Genomic DNA, 17,420 nt, shown 5'->3' with positions numbered 1-17,420 from the left:
GGTGCCATTTCTTTTAAAGATACTATAGATTATTTTGTAAATATGCTAGCCTAGGTTAATCAGCAGTTTTAATGGAGGTAGACATTGTAGAAATGCTCAAGATTTTACATTAGATATTTTATCCTTGTGTTTATACTGAACATGTAAACAAAAGTATAAACTGTCAGACAATGTACTGTACCTAGGGTGTGGAGCTGGCTTTTAGTGATTTTTTTTAAAAAGCATCCATAAGAAATTTGGAATATTTACTTGATGTGTAACTTGTTCTGATATTTTCCTTACCAGTAGAGATCATAGGAGATAGAAGAGACCTATTAGGTTATTCTGCCCATCCCCCTGCTAATAATTCAGGATTGTTTTTCTCAGCTTGTGCTGCACAAGTAAAGAAAGGTTTTTTAGTTAAAGAACGTTTCTCTCCAAAACTGCAAATATCTAACGTGTTAGATTCACTGTGGAACTGTTTGTTGCATGTGTTTGGCTTCACTGTTATTGGCCAGACAGCAAAAATAGTGTATATTTAAAGTTACAGTGCAGACCACCTCAGGACAACAAGGAACATTGATTTACTGATATTTGGGAAATCAAGTTCTTTCAGATATAAGTGTTGCAGGGCTTTTCAGTTCAGTGTTGTGTCAGTGTAGCATTGGGCAGCAAGTTTCTCGATTTGGAGCATTGATGGGGAAGTGGTTGCCTGATTTCCAGCATCAGTCCTCTTATTTCTAGAAAAACCTTTTAATGTATTTAGCTTAATGTAGCAGTTGTCCAGCATTTGCGTGAATGCATTTTGCATAATGTTGTAAGGATGAAGCATGAAAATGATGACATTCAGTAACAAAGATGAGAAACACCTGTTCAATCCAAACCTAAAATCAATTAGAAAAACAAAGGAATTTCCTATACTGTACATGCAGACCTTTTCAATTGCATATGATGAAATGTTGAGACATTCAGTAGGAGTGTTCCTTTCATTTATAATTTGGATACACATTGCCAAAATCAAACACAAATAAAATGAAATGCACACACTAAAAAAAGAAATTGATTCTTTCCCACCCCTACTCCTCCGAGATATTATTCATCTGGTATATGAAAAGCTGTTCTGAAATCTGTCTGTAGCTTCCACACACAGGCAGAGCAAAAGAGAAACTTAAGATGTTTTAGTTAAATAGCTATTCTTTCTGACCTTTTCTAAACACTTAGTGCTGTATTTTGAGAATACATCACATAGTCTTACATAAGTATGTATTACACACAAATGTACAGGCAACCTTAATTCTGACATTTCTTAACTTTTGGGTCCTTGATTTTGAAACCTTAATGAACTTTTAACATAGTATTTTTGTGTTTAAATTCCTTGGTTTATAAAAAGCAAACTAAAATTCACATTTCACCATGTGGTATCTCATTGACACCCACATGAGTTGTCAGCATGGTTGGACACTTTAGCCTCGCCTTGCAGGCCTCTGTCACTTGAACTAACGGAGTAACCAATAGCAGTAGAAAGTTGTCATTCTATATGCGAGCCAGCACCAGAGGTGGGATGGGACGGGGCACATTTTGCTGGTCAGTTTCATGGCATTTGCTTACAGCAGAGAAATGGTGAAACTCTGGAATCTTGAGTTCCATTCCTGACTCTGGAGAGGGGTGTGTGCTCCAGTTGGTACAGACTCTTGTTCTCCCCAAGCTCGACCCCTTTTGCCCCATCCCCTCCAACCTGTCTGCCCCAGTCCTGTCTCTTCCCCACTCCTGGGTCCATGTCTCCCTGTCCCACCCTTCTTAACCTTCCCAGTTTCCACTCTTCAGGCTTCTCATCCCAGTCCCCTTGCCTAGCCCAATGCTCAACTCCTCTTCTGGGATCACTGTCTGAGAAGCAATCTTCTCCCCTCCCCACACTCAGTCCCAATCTCCTTGCCTAGATTACCCCATGCCATACCCCAGGTCTTTGTAGGATCCATCACTTCTCCCCTCTCCCCATTTCCCCCAAAATGGTATGCAGTCTCTGTCTTTCCCTTCTCCCCAACACCTCATCCTCACAAACCAACTGGCTCCCAGTCCCTGCCCCCGATTTCCCTCACCAGCTCCCAGTCTCCCCCTTCTACAGATTCTAGTACCAGTCTGTTTGCTCAGCAAGTCCCAGCTTCCCCCTCCAACTCCCGGTCAGTTCCCTCCCCCAATACCAGTCTCTCCAGACTCCTTGATCCAGTCTACTCCTTTCCATCCCTCAGTCCCCAACGCAGCTTTTTGTCTTCTCTGCGTTAGAATCAGATGGCTTCCTCCTCTATGCTGCCTGGGTGCCAGCTCAGGGGCCAGTAAGAGCACAGGAGAGACAGGCTCCTTACTCTCAGTTCCAATGCCAGCCCCATCCTGGCCAGGAGCCGTTGGGAGCAGCCATTATAAGGAAAGTCCTTCTGAGCCCTTGTAGCCTTGGGCTGAAGCATGCATCAGCTGCTTTCTGGGGATGGTGGACTATAGAAGCTGTGAGGGGTTGGAATGTGCATAGTCACTCTGGGAGGATGGTGCATGTGCTGTCCGGTCAGCATTAGAAGCTGTGAGAGGCTCAAACATGCTCAGTGAAGGCACAATCTTCAGAGATTTTAGCTGCTAAAATGGAGCAGTCTGGGCATGTGCAAACTGCCGTTCTCCAAAGGCTTAGAACTTGGCCAGATTTGGGCAGATTTTCACAGGGATGGCAAAAGGACACCCTCCTAGCAAACTGTGGGTCCCTGCTCCAGAGCACAGGGGTGCTAGAGCATTTCAAAGAAAAAGGTTTCCAGAGTGCATGTTTATTTTCACATGGGCACAACGTATTTTCCCTAGTCTCATTTTCAGATGGCTGATCCATTTTGTCTTTTTCTGGGGGTGGGAATTTCAGCCAAACACCAGTCTGAGACAGATACCTGGTATGGAAAATTTCAGCCCAAATTGTTAAAGTTTGCTAAAATTATAAGCAACTGAAAATAGGATCTTATCATGGGAAGTGTCAGGCAACCTTAATAGGTGATGGTACCAGCCCCACCTATAGAATACATTCTGTGCAGCCAGAAGTGTAGGTTTGCACGCCAAAGGGTAAAGTATGGTTTCAGTGGTTCTGGTGGAGAGCTTCTTGGTTACAAGGGTAAATATAGATAAAATAGTGCAGGCCTCATTAGCAAGCAATTGAAGGTTTCAAAATTAGACTTTTAGTGCATAGTCAATATGCATAACAAATACAGCTGGTAGTCATGTTAATCCACATCGCATCATACATTCTCATAACGCTGCTGCAATCATTATGGTTCATGCTAGAAATGTATATTAAGAATAATATAGCAGAGGCCAATACATCAAAATCAATTAATCTATTTGTTCTCAACTCTGAAGAAGTCTTACACCTCACAGGATCAGAAGGACATTTCTCTCCCCTATATAAATTGTTTCATGATACACACAAAGCTATGTTCAAATAACATACATGGTCTTCCTTAACAAAAGGTTAGAGTTTCAGCTGGGTCACTCCACCTGCCTTGCTGTGAGTGAGCGAGCAGTGATTTGACGCATATCTTAGCGTGGGTAAGATGGATTTTCAGCTTTGCCTTAGAATTTTCTTGCCTTGTGGCTTTGAGCCAGGCACTTAACATAGATTTTTGTGGTTTATAGAGTTAGTGACGGTGAATAGCTGGTTGGAGAAGGAAGAGATCTGCTAACCTGAAGGATATAAATGCCTCTCTTAATGAATGGGCACTGTGAAATCTAACTAACAGACTGTGCAGTGTTTCATGGAAATCCCAGAGGCCCCGGTGGTAGATTGGGTTAGTTCATTATTTAATTTGTTTCTAGAATCAGTTCACATTTTGTTATTTTGATTTACTTTTTATCTTTGAATTCTAAGGACAATTTTGTGTGTGTCTGTGTGGAGGTGGGAAAACACTGGCAGGGGGAGGGGACTGGGCAGTGGGAATGAGCGTCTCCTGCCCTCACTGTTGTAGGAAAGAGTATTCTGCCTTCCTCTGAAGCAGCTGGTACCCACAGCTGGAGAAAAGAGACTACATGGACAACTAGTCTGATCCAGTCTGGCAAGTCTTACGTATGCCTGAGGTTTTTCAGAAGGAGCAAGGTAGAATGAAAGAATCTGTCCTCAGAGTAAAACATTCAGTATGGAACTTGGCGTTTGAGTTAGAGAGCTAGGCTTCCTACCACCTTTTTGCCCAACTTCAGATTCCTTGTGAACACAAATCCTGTAAGTGAAGGCTTAGTGGATGCCTAGATCTTATGCAAGGCCTCCACAACTTCTTCTGCAATGCACAAGGATTGCTGTCACACACACACCTGCCATGAAGGATTTTAGAAGGTTCAAGATACCAAGTCAATGCATCACCATCTGAGCTGAAAGCACAAGAGTGAAGTGAATACCTTCACTCCTAGATTCCCCCTTCTCTTCTGCCCCTAGCACAAAGCTTGGATTCATTTTATACAGAAATCTCAGGAGTAACATCTCAACATTGACTGTAATAATACAATCATGAAACATGCAAATACACCAGACATGTGTACTGTACTGTATTTTCTTACAGTACTTCCCCCTTGCTTCCCAACTTCAGTCGATGTTAATACTCTCTGGAGTAGATAAGCTATGGAGTGAGTGTTGGGTAGTGATGTTTTTAAAAGCCTCTATTTCTTTGATTCCCGATGATGCATCTCTTTGAGGCATGGAAAATACTATAAGATTAGCTTAGGACCTTCCCCATAAAGATTGCTCTTTGAAGTACTTAATTCTCTGACAGGGACAATGTCTTGTAGTTAAAACACTGGACTGGGATGCAGAAGATCTGGCTTCAATACCTGGCTCGGCAAAACTTCTTGTAACACTTTGGACAAGTAAAGTCTGTGCCTCATTTTCCCCTACTAATAAAATGGCGATACTAGGCTTTCTGCCACCCTTTTATTTGACTGGCCTATTTAGATTGTAATTACTTGAGGGCAGAGACTCGCTTACTGCGTGTCTGTGCAGCACCAATACAAGGGGGCCCCAATCTCAGCTATAGCTTCTGGCACTACTGCAATACAAATAGGGTGGTTTCAGAGTAGCAGCCGTGTTAGTCTGTATTCGCAAAAAGAACAGGAGTACTAGTGGTAAATTGGTTAGTCTCTAAGGTGCCACTAGTACTCCTTTTCTTTTTACAAATAGGGTGGTATTTTCATAAGCACGTAAGGAAATTGGGTGGATAACTCCCTCAGCTACCTATAAAAATCCCTTGCATAAATACTAACAATGACAGCAATTTCACCCTTTGAAATATTAATGCTGAATAAATTTCACCGACAGAGATGTCCTCTATTCTCCCCCTTGTCCTAACTTTATTTAGCAAACATTTTTTGGCTACTTTTCTAGTCTGTCCTTAAGAAGCTATTTTACTAACTAGCCATACTGTTAGTGCTCTCATTTTTTATTTTTTTTTAAAAGAAAGATTTTGAAACACTAAGGCATGTGGAAAATCCAAAAGCGGCGGCTGCAGACCATACCACTTTCTGTTTGGTATGTTTGTGGGGACATGTACCTTTCAAAGATAAAAGCTGTACTGTATGTAAATGGGCTTTGTGCTTTTCTGTGAAGGTAGATTGCAACAATATTGTCATCCACGCAAAACTAAAACTAGAATGAAGATGTCAGAGCTATCCAATACCACATGTAAATTTGATCCTAAAACAGAGTATATTTGGTATGGTTTTTAGTGGTTTATTCCCACAGTTGCTAATTAGAAAGCAATATTATACAAAGTTTGTGGGTAAATGAGTTGTCGGTTTTTGTTGGCCTTGGGGGCTATAAGGCAAGATTGAGGGGTAGTTTCTTTATGTGGTCACTCTTTGTAGCCATGTATAAATGCATTATTAATATTTGCAAAATTATCGGAATGAGTAAAAGAACAATTTACTCAGATGCCCCATGGACCTCTTCTCTCTTCACAAAGGAATCTGAGAATCCACAGTATTGTCAGCCCCAAGCATTGAACAATCATGAATCTAGGCCCCCAAAATTAGGAGAAGGGTTTAAAATTTATGAGACTTTAAAAAAAATAATCTTGTTCTTTATTTGCCTTCTGGTTATTGAGTCTTTAGAATTCACGTTAAACTCTCTCTGTAAAGAGGAGGGGTAGCTCTTTTTTTTAAAATGAAAGCTGAGATTCTCACATGACTCCAGGAGCTGGGGTTTTAAGGAAAAATACCAAATATCATGAGACTCAAAATGTCAAGTTGCCAAAACTGGGTATTTCACACAGATAATGTCTGAATATTACATGGAGTCAGGTGAATGACTGTTCAAGAGACCTATTCTAGAGAGAGTTTCTGCTAGGGAGCTACAGACTTCAATACTGTCAGGTCATGTTGCCAGTCCATAGTGGCTGAGGAAAAATCATCAGAGACAGTGGTCCAGGTAGGCAATTATCTAGTACTTTATGCAGCACACACCCTACAGTCATGAACCTCCTCTCCATGTGGAACAGCATCCTACAGAGCCATTCTCCTACTCAATAGCTCTTGGTCAAGAGTACACTCAGAAATGAACTACCTACAAAAGTTTTAAAATGCCAAGAACACAACATACAGGGAGATTTGCTTCAGAATATTCTTCAGACACCCACTACTGGGAAAGTGCTGGCCATGCATCAAAGTTATTGTAACACAAATGGGGAAACCGAGGCCCAGAAGGGACCAGAAGTTGCTCAAGGTGATAGAGAAAGTCCACGACAGAACCATGTTGAGAATTCAGGCGTTTCACACTTTTTAAGTGCGAATGGGGTATAGAAGTGTTACAGCCTGTGTCTAATAGTCATTGGTCTGTGGAACACTCTTGGATCAATGCAGAGCAGGCCATCATCCCATAATGGCATAAACAGAACAGCCTCCAAACAGTGCATTAGCTTGGGAAGATGAATAACTTTGACAAAGTTCAGGACCTGGATTTCAAAGGATGCTCTTTATGTGGTGCCTAGCCTTTTGTGATCCATACTCAGTAAGGATCTGATCAAGTGCTTCTTAGTAGCTAACAAGCCTGTTTTTGGGCAACAACTGTGCAAAGGATCATGCACCATGATACAAATATGATTTTGTACCAGATGGAGCAGCTGCTATTGTTACAGAAGGGTGATTGGTGTAGCGGAAGTTCAAAGAGTCGCCCTTCACATAGCACTCCATGCAGGTCTCTGATGATCTGAGCAGAAAGCTGCCTGCTGTAGCTGAGACCAGCTTTTGGTAGGTGGAAATTCTAACAAAGTGACTCATTTTATCACAAGCTCTCGTTGCCTTAGTATGGCTAATACACCATGGATGAAACATTGTGAGGTGCTGTTCCATTAAAATTAGACTGTCTAGGGCTGGTTGAAATTTTTCATCAGGAGTCTGATGGAAAATTTGGTTTGACAGAATTGTGTGTGTGAAGAGTGACTGTTTTCTGTCAAAAATGTTTCCTTTTAATTGAAAATCAAAATATTTCCATTTTATTTGATGCACCCTGGTCAGGGACACCTATGATGCATCACAGTGGCTCAGTAAGACTGTGGTGAATTAGGGGAGATGTAGACTGTCTTAGGAGCCTGAGCCATAGAAGACAACAGGGGCAAGAGGCTCCTGAACAATAAGCCCAATAAGGCACCACAGTGGCATTTCAGAATTGAAATTTAAGCTTTCAGCTGTAAGATTTTTGGCTGAAAGGTTTTCATTTTTCCACCAAACCCTCCCAAGTTTTGGGGAGGAACAAAAATATTTTCTAACCAATTGTGTCCGTCCCCTATTTCATAGATGCTGAGGCCATAAGTGACCATTGTGATTGTCTAGTCTGACCTGTATAACAGGCCACAGGACGTCCCCAAAATAATTCCCAGAGCAGATCTTTTAGAAAAATAACCAAGCTTGATTTAAAATTGTTAGTGATGGAGAATCCACCACAGACTTTAGTAAATTTTTCTAATGTTAAATTATGTTAAAAAATTACACCCTATTTGCAGTCTGAATTTGTCTAGCTTGAACTTCCAGCCATTAGATCATGTTATACCTTTCTCTGATAGAGGGTGTCATAAATATAAAGGGAAGGGTAAACCCCTTTGAAATCCCTCCTGGCCAGGGGAAAGCTCCTCTCACCTGTAAAGGGTTAAGAAGCTAAAGGTAACCTCGCTGGCACCTGACCAAAATGACCAATGAGGAGACAAGATACTTTCAAAAGCTGGGAGGAGGGAGAGAAACAAGGGGTCTGTGTCTGTCTGTAGTCGTCTTGGCCGGGGACAGAACAGGAATGGAGTCTTAGAACTTTTAGTAAGTAATCTAGCTAGGTATGTGTTAGATTATGATTTCTTTAAATGGCTGAGAAAAGAATTGTGCTGAATAGAATAACTATTTCTGTCTGTGTATCTTTTTTGTAACTTAAGGTTTTGCCTAGAGGGGTTCTCTATGTTTTTGAATCTAATTACCCTGTAAGATATATACCATCCTGATTTTACAGGGGGGATTTCTTTATTTCTATTTACTTCTATTTTTTATTAAAAGTCTTCTTGTAAAACACTGAATGCTTTTTCATTGTTCTCAGATCCAAGGGTTTGGGTTTGTGGTCACCTATGCAAATTGGTGAGGCTTTTTATCCAACATTTCCCAGGAAAGGGGGGGTGCAAGTGTTGGGAGGATTGTTCATTGTTCTTAAGATCCAAGGGTCTGGGTCTGTAGTCACCTAGGCAAATTGGTGAGGCTTTTTACCAAACCTTGTCCAGGAAGTGGGGTGCAAGGTTTTGGGAAGTATTTTGGGGGGAAGGACGCGTCCAAACAGCTCTTCCCCAGTAACCAGTATTAGTTTGGTGGTGGTAGCGGCCTGTCCAAGGTATAATATTTTGTACCTTGGGGAAGTTTTGACCTAAGCTGGTAAAGATAAGCTTAGGAGGTTTTTCATGCAGGTCCCCACATCTGTACCCTAGAGTTCAGAGTGGGGGAGGAACCTTGACATGGTGGCACAGTGGTGGGATTAACCTGAAATCATTTTGAGATCCAGTTGAGATTTTTTGAACTAGAAATACAGATTTTAAAAAGGAATTTTTAGGAAGTCCAGAAGGCAGCTTTGAAACTGAAAGCAGCTTGGTTTCTCTCTGCTTTGTGGCCAAGCAGAGACAAAAGGGGATTATCTTGTGAATTGCAGGTTTTCTTTGCCTGGAGGCAGGGTACTTAACTCCTGCAGGGAAATTCACAGTCTTCCAACCCAGAGGTTTTTTTTTTTTTTTTCTTTTCTTCCTAAAAGTAAATAGGGGGTGTGTGCTCTACCCATTTGCCTGCAGACAAAAGTGGCAGGTTTTTTTTAGGATTTTGATTTTTTTTTTTGTTTTACAAGGAGCACAGGTTTGAAAAGAAATTTTTTTTCTTCTTTGGGCTGGGTAAGCAGGTTTCCAAGTAGTTGGAGGTTTTTTGCTTTAATTTGGGCCCAGAGCAGAGACAAGGGAATTGTCTTTTTCTGTAGGCTGACAATCACTATCAGAGAATAGGTATTCTATTCCAGCACAGCAAAATTTTACAGCCAAGTTTTGTTTGTTCATTTCTAAACCTCGGGTGTAAAGTTAGTTAAAAACAGAGAGGTTAGAATGGCCAAATCCTCAGCTCGACTACAGCTGGAATTAGCCAAATTTCAGGCTGAGGAAAAACAAAGGGAACATGAAAGACAGATAGAACTCATGTGGCTGAAGGAGGAGGAGAAGGAAAAAGAGAGGAAGCATGTGGAGGAGATGGAGAGGATAAAGGCCCAGCAGAATATACCAACAAACCCTAGCAATCCTTCTCCAGGTACCACTTCCCATCCCAGAAAGTTCCCCACCTACAAGGCAGGTGATGATACTGAGGCCTTCTTAGAAAACTTCGAAAGGGCCTGCCTTGGGTACAACATCTCTACTGACCAATACATGGTAGAGCTGAGGCCGCAGCTCAGTGGACCCTTAGCTGAGGTGGCAGCTGAAATGCCTAAAGAACACATGAACAAGTATGAACTGTTTAAATCCAAGGCGAGAGTCAGAATGGGGATAACACCCGAGCAGTCTCGTCGGAGGTTCAGAGCCCTAAGGTGGAAACCAGACATGTCATTTACCCGACATGCCTACCACATTGTAAAACATTGGGATGCCTGGATATCAGGAGCAAGTGGTGAATCTCCAGAAAATTTGCCCTTCCTAATGCAAATGGAACAATTCTTAGAGGGTGTTCCTGAGGAAATAGAAAGATACATCCTAGATGGGAAACCCAAAACTGTAATTGAGGCAGGAGAGATTGGAGCCAGATGGGTGGAGGTGGCAGAGAAGAAGAAAACTGGTCGCAGTTGGAGCGGAGACCAGAAGGGACCACCCCAGACCACACCCTATTACCGGGGGCCGCCCAAAGCCCCACCTACCTCCCAAAGAACCCTCCAGACCCCTTATCGTCCCACCACCCCGTTCTCCAGCAACCCGTCAGCTGGACGATGTTTTAAGTGTAACGAGCTGGGGCATGTAAAGGCCAACTGCCCCAAGAACCCCAACAGATTACAGTTCATTGCACCGGAATCACACCAGAGGTCCACAGGCCCAGATACCTCCCAGATACCCTTGGAGCGGAGGGAAACTGTGAGTGTGGGTGGGAAGAAGGTCACCACGTGGAGGGACACCGGAGCACAAGTGTCAGCTATCCATGCTTCCTTAGTGGACCCCAATTTAATCAACCCAGAGATCCAAGTGACGATTCAACCCTTCAAGTCCAACTCTTTCAATTTGCCTACAGCCAAGTTGCCTGTCCAGTACAAGGGCTGGTCAGGAATGTGGACTTTTGCAGTCTATGATGATTATCCCATCCCCATGCTGTTGGGGGAAGACTTGGCCAATCATGTGAAGCAGGCCAAGAGGGTGGGAACAGTCACCCGCAGCCAGGCTAAACAAGCCGTGAGGCCTAGCTCTGTTCCAGAAACTTCTATCAGGACCCAGTCAGAGGTGATGGACCCGGACCCCAGGCCAATGTCTGCAACAGCAGTAGTGGATCCAGTCCCAGAGACCCAGACGGAACCAGTCCCAGAACCGGAACCAGCCAAACAACCAACACCAGACCCCATGCCAGCACTGAATCCAGTACTTGCAACCTCAACACCAGAGGGCCCCACTGAACCTGAACTGGCAGCAGCCGATAACCCTACACAAGAGGCTCAGCCGGAGCCTGAATCCCAACATAGTGCACCAGCGGAGAGCGGTTCACAGTCAACAGAAACAGCTCCATCCCCTATATCGCTTCCAGAGGGACCAAGCCTAGGTCCACAATCCCATGAGGAACTGATGTCTCCAGCATCAAGGGAACAGTTCCAGACCGAACAGGAAGCAGATGAAAGCCTCCAGAGAGCTTGGACGGCGGCACGGAGCAACCCACCGCCTCTCAGCTCTTCTAATCGATCCAGAGAATTAAAGGTTTGTCAGTTTACAGCCCAGGGAGGAGACGACGCTGAGTGGCCTGAAGGTGTCTACTACGAAGGGAAATGTGCTGGTGGTGTGGAAGAGGTGAACCTCTCCATGACCCTTGGGCGTATGCAGCGACAGCAGATCCAGGAGCTGTGCACTAGCTACGCGCCAACGTTCTCAGCCACCCCAGGACTGACGGAACGGGCATACCACTCCATTGACACAGGTAATGCTCACCCAATTAGGGTCCAACCTTACCGGGTGTCTCCTCAAGCTAAAACTGCTATAGAACGGGAGATCCAGGATATGTTACAGATGGGTGTAATCCGCCCCTCTGAAAGTGCATGGGCATCTCCAGTGGTTCTAGTTCCCAAACCAGATGGGGAAATACGTTTTTGCGTGGACTACCGTAAGCTAAATGCTGTAACTCGCCCAGACAACTATCCCATGCCACGCACAGATGAACTATTAGAGAAACTGGGAAGGGCCCAGTTCATCTCTACCTTGGACTTAACCAAGGGGTACTGGCAGGTACCGCTAGATGAATCTGCCAAGGAAAGGTCAGCCTTCATCACACATCTCGGGCTGTATGAATTTAATGTACTCCCTTTCGGGCTGCGAAATGCACCCGCCACTTTCCAAAGACTTGTAGATGGTCTCCTAGCGGGATTAGGAGAATATGCAGTCGCCTACCTTGACGATGTGGCCATATTTTCGGATTCCTGGGCAGACCACCTGGAACATCTACAAAAAGTCCTTGAGCGCATAAGGGAGGCAGGACTAACTGTTAAGGCTAAGAAGTGTCAAATAGGCCTAAACAGAGTGACTTACCTTGGACACCAGGTGGGTCAAGGAACTATCAGCCCCCTACAGGCCAAACTGGATGCTATCCAAAAGTGGCCTGTCCCAAAGTCAAAGAAACAGGTTCAATCCTTCTTAGGCTTGGCCGGTTATTACAGACGATTTGTACCGCACTACAGCCAAATCGCTGCCCCACTGACAGACCTAACCAAAAAGAAACAGCCAAATGCTGTTCAGTGGACCGGAAAGTGTCAGAAGGCCTTTAACAAGCTTAAAGCGACACTCATGTCTGACCCTGTACTAAGGGCCCCAGACTTTGACAAACCGTTCCTAGTAACCACAGATGCATCCGAGCGTGGTGTGGGAGCAGTTTTAATGCAGAAAGGACCTGATCAAGAATTCCACCCTGTAGTGTTTCTCAGCAAAAAACTGTCTGAGAGGGAAAACAACTGGTCAGTCACTGAAAAAGAATGTTATGCCATTGTCTACGCTCTGGAAAAGCTACGCCCATATGTTTGGGGACGGCGTTTCCACCTGCAAACCGACCATGCTGCACTAAAGTGGCTTCACACTGTCAAAGAAACTAACAAAAAACTTCTTCGGTGGAGTTTAGCTCTCCAAGATTTTGATTTCGACATCCAACACATCTCAGGAGCTTCTAACAAAGTGGCTGATGCACTCTCCCGTGAAAGTTTCCCAGAATCAACTGGTTAAAATCGTCCTTGAGATGTGGAAAATATTGTTAGTCTTTATGTACTTGGTAGTATATTTAGAGATGCATGTGTCTTATTAACTCTGTTTTCCTAGAGCTCCAGGAAGAAATCCCAGCCAGTGTTTCACCCTAGCTGAGATTTGGGGGGCGTGTCATAAATATAAAGGGAAGGGTAAACCCCTTTGAAATCCCTCCTGGCCAGGGGAAAGCTCCTCTCACCTGTAAAGGGTTAAGAAGCTAAAGGTAACCTCGCTGGCACCTGACCAAAATGACCAATGAGGAGACAAGATACTTTCAAAAGCTGGGAGGAGGGAGAGAAACAAAGGGTCTGGGTCTGTATGCTGCGCTTGCCAGGGACAGAACAGGAATGGAGTCTTAGAACTTTTAGTAAGTAATCTAGCTAGGTATGTGTTAGATTATGATTTCTTTAAATGGCTGAGAAAAGAATTGTGCTGAATAGAATAACTATTTCTGTCTGTGTATCTTTTTTGTAACTTAAGGTTTTGCCTAGAGGGGTTCTCTATGTTTTTGAATCTAATTACCCTGTAAGATATATACCATCCTGATTTTACAGGGGGGATTTCTTTATTTCTATTTACTTCTATTTTTTATTAAAAGTCTTCTTGTAAAACACTGAATGCTTTTTCATTGTTCTCAGATCCAAGGGTTTGGGTCTGTGGTCACCTATGCAAATTGGTGAGGCTTTTTATCCAACATTTCCCAGGAAAGGGGGGGTGCAAGTGTTGGGAGGATTGTTCATTGTTCTTAAGATCCAAGGGTCTGGGTCTGTAGTCACCTAGGCAAATTGGTGAGGCTTTTTACCAAACCTTGTCCAGGAAGTGGGGTGCAAGGTTTTGGGAAGTATTTTGGGGGGAAGGACGCGTCCAAACAGCTCTTCCCCAGTAACCAGTATTAGTTTGGTGGTGGTAGCGGCCTGTCCAAGGTATAATATTTTGTACCTTGGGGAAGTTTTGACCTAAGCTGGTAAAGATAAGCTTAGGAGGTTTTTCATGCAGGTCCCCACATCTGTACCCTAGAGTTCAGAGTGGGGGAGGAACCTTGACAGAGGGAAAAGCCCATTATTAAATACTTTTTCTCCTTGCGGGTACTTAGACTAATCAAGTCACTCCTTAACCTGCTCTTTGTAATGCTAGATAGATTGAGCTCTTTGAGTCTCTCACTATAAAGCAAGTTTTCTAATCATTTAATCATTCTTGGGGCTCGTCTCTTAATCCGCTCTAGTTTTTCAACATCCTTCTTGAATTGTGGACACCAGAACTGGACACAGAATTCCCACAGTGGTTGCTCTGGTGCCAAATGCAGAGGTTAAATACTCTCTACTCCTATTAAGATTCCCCTATTTATGCATCCGGGATTGCATTAGCCCCTTTGGGCTCAGTGTCACACTGGGAGCTCGTGTTCAGATTATCCACCACAAACCCCAAATCTTTTTTCAGAGTTACTGCTTCTCCGGACAGAGTCCCCCATCTTGTGAGCATGGCCTGCAGTTTTTGTTCCTAAATGTATGCATTTACATTTAGCCGTATTAAAAAACATTATTGTTAGTGTGCACCCAGCAAACCAAAGGATCCTGATCACTCTGGATCAGTGACCTGTCCTCTGCATTATTTACCATTCCCCCAATTTTGGGGTCAGCTGCAAATTTTCAGTGATGATTTTATGTTTTTTTCCCATGTCATTAATAAAAAATGTTAAATAGCATAAGGCCAAGAACCGATCCCTGCAGGAACCCAGTAGAAATATACCCTCTCAATGATCATTCCTGGTTTACAATTACATTTTGAAACCTATCAGTTAGCCAGCTTCTAATCCATTTAATGCATGCTATATTAATTTTATATCTTTCTAGTTTTTTAAACAAAATGTCATTGTATATTACATCAGCACTATTATCTTTATCAACCAAACCTGTATCACCAAAGAGATTGTTAGTTTGACAGCATCTATTTTCCATAAGCCCATGTTGATTGGTATTAATTATATTACCCTCCTTTAATTCTTTATTAAAAGAGTCCCAAATCAGCTGCTCCATTGTCTTGCCCAGTGTTGATGTCAGGGTGACTGGCGTTTCATTATCTGGATCATCCCATTTACCCCTTTTAAATATTGGCACAACATTAGCTTTCTTCAAGCCCTCTGGAACTTCCCCAGTGTTATTGAAGACTTATTGAAAATCAACATTAACGGTCCAAAGAGCTCCTCAACCAGCTCTTTTAAAACTCTTGGATGCAAGCTGTCTGGACCTGCTGATTTAAACATGCCTGGCTTCAGCAGCTGCTGTTTAAGATCCTCCTGTAATACTAGTGGAAAGAAAAAGGTAATAGGATATGACTACATTTGTTTTTATTCCTAAATACAAAACAGAAATATTTACTGAACACTTCTGTCTTTTCTACATGATTATTGATAATTCTACCCATTTCCAACTAGGAATGGACCAGCACCACTGTCAGGATTCCTTTTGTTGCTAATATACTTAGAAAACTCTCTCTCAGTGTCCTTAGCTCTGCTGGTCGTAAGTTTCTCCTTGTGCCCCTTTGCTTCCCAAATCAATTTTCTACAGTTCTTAGCTTCTGATTTAAATTAGTTACTATCAACTTCCCCTTTCTTCCATTTGTTATACATTTTTTATAGCAACCTTCACTTCCCCTCTAAACCAGTTCCGCGTTTTTAACCAATACTGTCTTATTCCTCAGTTGTGGCTTTCAGGTATCTAGTAAAGTATTCTTAAACAATGCCCAACCATCATTCACATTTTTCGGATTAAATTGTTCCTCCCAGTTGATCTGGCTCATACATAGACAGCATACAGATAGATGCAGGTCCATACTGTATTCTATATATGAAACCAGCAGTGCAAGTAGGGCAGTACGGTACAGTACGTCATACCAGCAAGATATTTATAGCTAGTACGGCGTACTGGAAAGAGGAGCAGCAGAAGGTACCGCTCCCAGCCCTTCCATGCAAGGTCTGCTCCCTGCTGGAGGACAGGGCTGGGTGTGGGGCTGGGTTCAGTACAGCTGCGCCAGAGGAGCTGCGGGCGTGGGGCAGCCCGGTAGCCCCATGTTTTGCTCCTTTTCCTGCTGTGGTTCCCGGGATTGCCCTGTGGTTCAGAATGCCCCGCCCCACCTGCTGCCCTTCCACAGAGCTGTCTCCCCTCTGGCTCCCAGCAGCAGCCCTGCCGGAGGACATGGATGGGGGCAGAGCGGGGGGCGGTACAGGCACCGGAGGAGCTGCCGGCGTTCTGCTTCTTTCCTAGGAATGGGGGGGCTCTGTCCTCCTCCTGCTGTGCCTTCAGAACATGGGGAGGGGCTGGGGAGAACATGGGGGGCCCAGCCCCTGGCGGGGAGGAGTCATGTGGAGGGTCATGTGAGGAAGTCACGCGCCCCCTAACCGGTAAGAAATGGATTTCACTTGCACCTCTGTATGACAAGCCACAAAGAGTTGGGTTCCAATCTCTGGATACCCAGAGCCAGATGTTCGAAAAAGCTAGGCCCCACTTGCACATTTCCAATTTGTACATACAGCTGTGTGCCTAACCTGTGGACGCAATTCTGACAGTTATGTACACAAATTAGATCACTGAAACAGCAAAAGTATCTCATTAGACACTTGTATTTGCAGTTTTGCACATAAAATTAGTGTATATATTGAATATATACTCTCCCCTTTCTAAACATTATTACCGCACATGCAGGATGTATTGTGGTACACAATTAGTGTTGCGAGACCTCTGAAAAGTTACACAAGTTCATAGCATGGAAATAGCAGAAGTCAAACAGTGGAGAAAATCAAATACAGGCGACTGCCATTGAAGTCAACATTACATTTCTATTACCACCATATTGGAGTTTTGACCTGCAGAGGATTGCAAGTGTGCGATCTCCCACCAGTTAAGAACATTAGCTCAGAAGCCCTTCTCCAGCCGTTATTGGTTTGCTATCCACTGCCCTCCAAGTGCATTTAAATTTTAAAAAAGTTTATCTGGGCTTCTTTAAATTATTATTAAGTACGAGCTGGAAAAAATGTTGATTTATTTAGATTCTGAAGCTTTATTTTGGACATCTCTGCCTCTAGTTAGCTCTTAAATGTTTTAAGAGAGCAGCTTTATTTCTCGTGGCCTCTGGGAAGTGGGATTTTAATTTATTTATTTGGATGTGGTGCTTTTTCCCCACCTCTGTTGCCATTAAGTGTCGCCAGCCCCTTCTTCTTTTCAAGAAAAGACTGGCTTTTACCTAGAATATGCACATCAAGAACGTAGGGAAAGATTCACTGGCCCTCACACCTTCACAGTGTGATCCAGGCTTCCAGTACCGTAGGGACTTACCTAACAAATACCTGTTAGAGGAATTAATTTGTCATGCCCCATATCAATCAGGAGCTTATTTCATGGAATACATGGCCACATGGTGCACATTTATCAGGGTCAATTTCCAGTATAGCCAAAAGGTAAAATTAATTGAGTCAGCTTTCTG

At 43.4% G+C, this 17,420-nt stretch overlaps 1 protein-coding gene across 4 annotated transcripts in view; it reads left to right on the top strand.

Moving 5' to 3' along the window:
* Positions 1-17,420, top strand: part of PHACTR3 (phosphatase and actin regulator 3) — a 169,614-nt gene that overhangs the window by 39,856 nt on the left and 112,338 nt on the right. The gene's annotated exons all lie outside the window — the stretch shown is intronic.

The sequence above is a fragment of the Lepidochelys olivacea genome (assembly GCF_965140295.1).
Source record: "Lepidochelys olivacea isolate rLepOli2 genome assembly, chromosome: 13".
Classification (NCBI taxonomy): domain Eukaryota; kingdom Metazoa; phylum Chordata; order Testudines; family Cheloniidae; genus Lepidochelys; species Lepidochelys olivacea.
The sequence above is the reverse complement of the archived record's forward strand: the minus strand, read 5'-3'. Positions and strand labels throughout refer to the sequence as shown.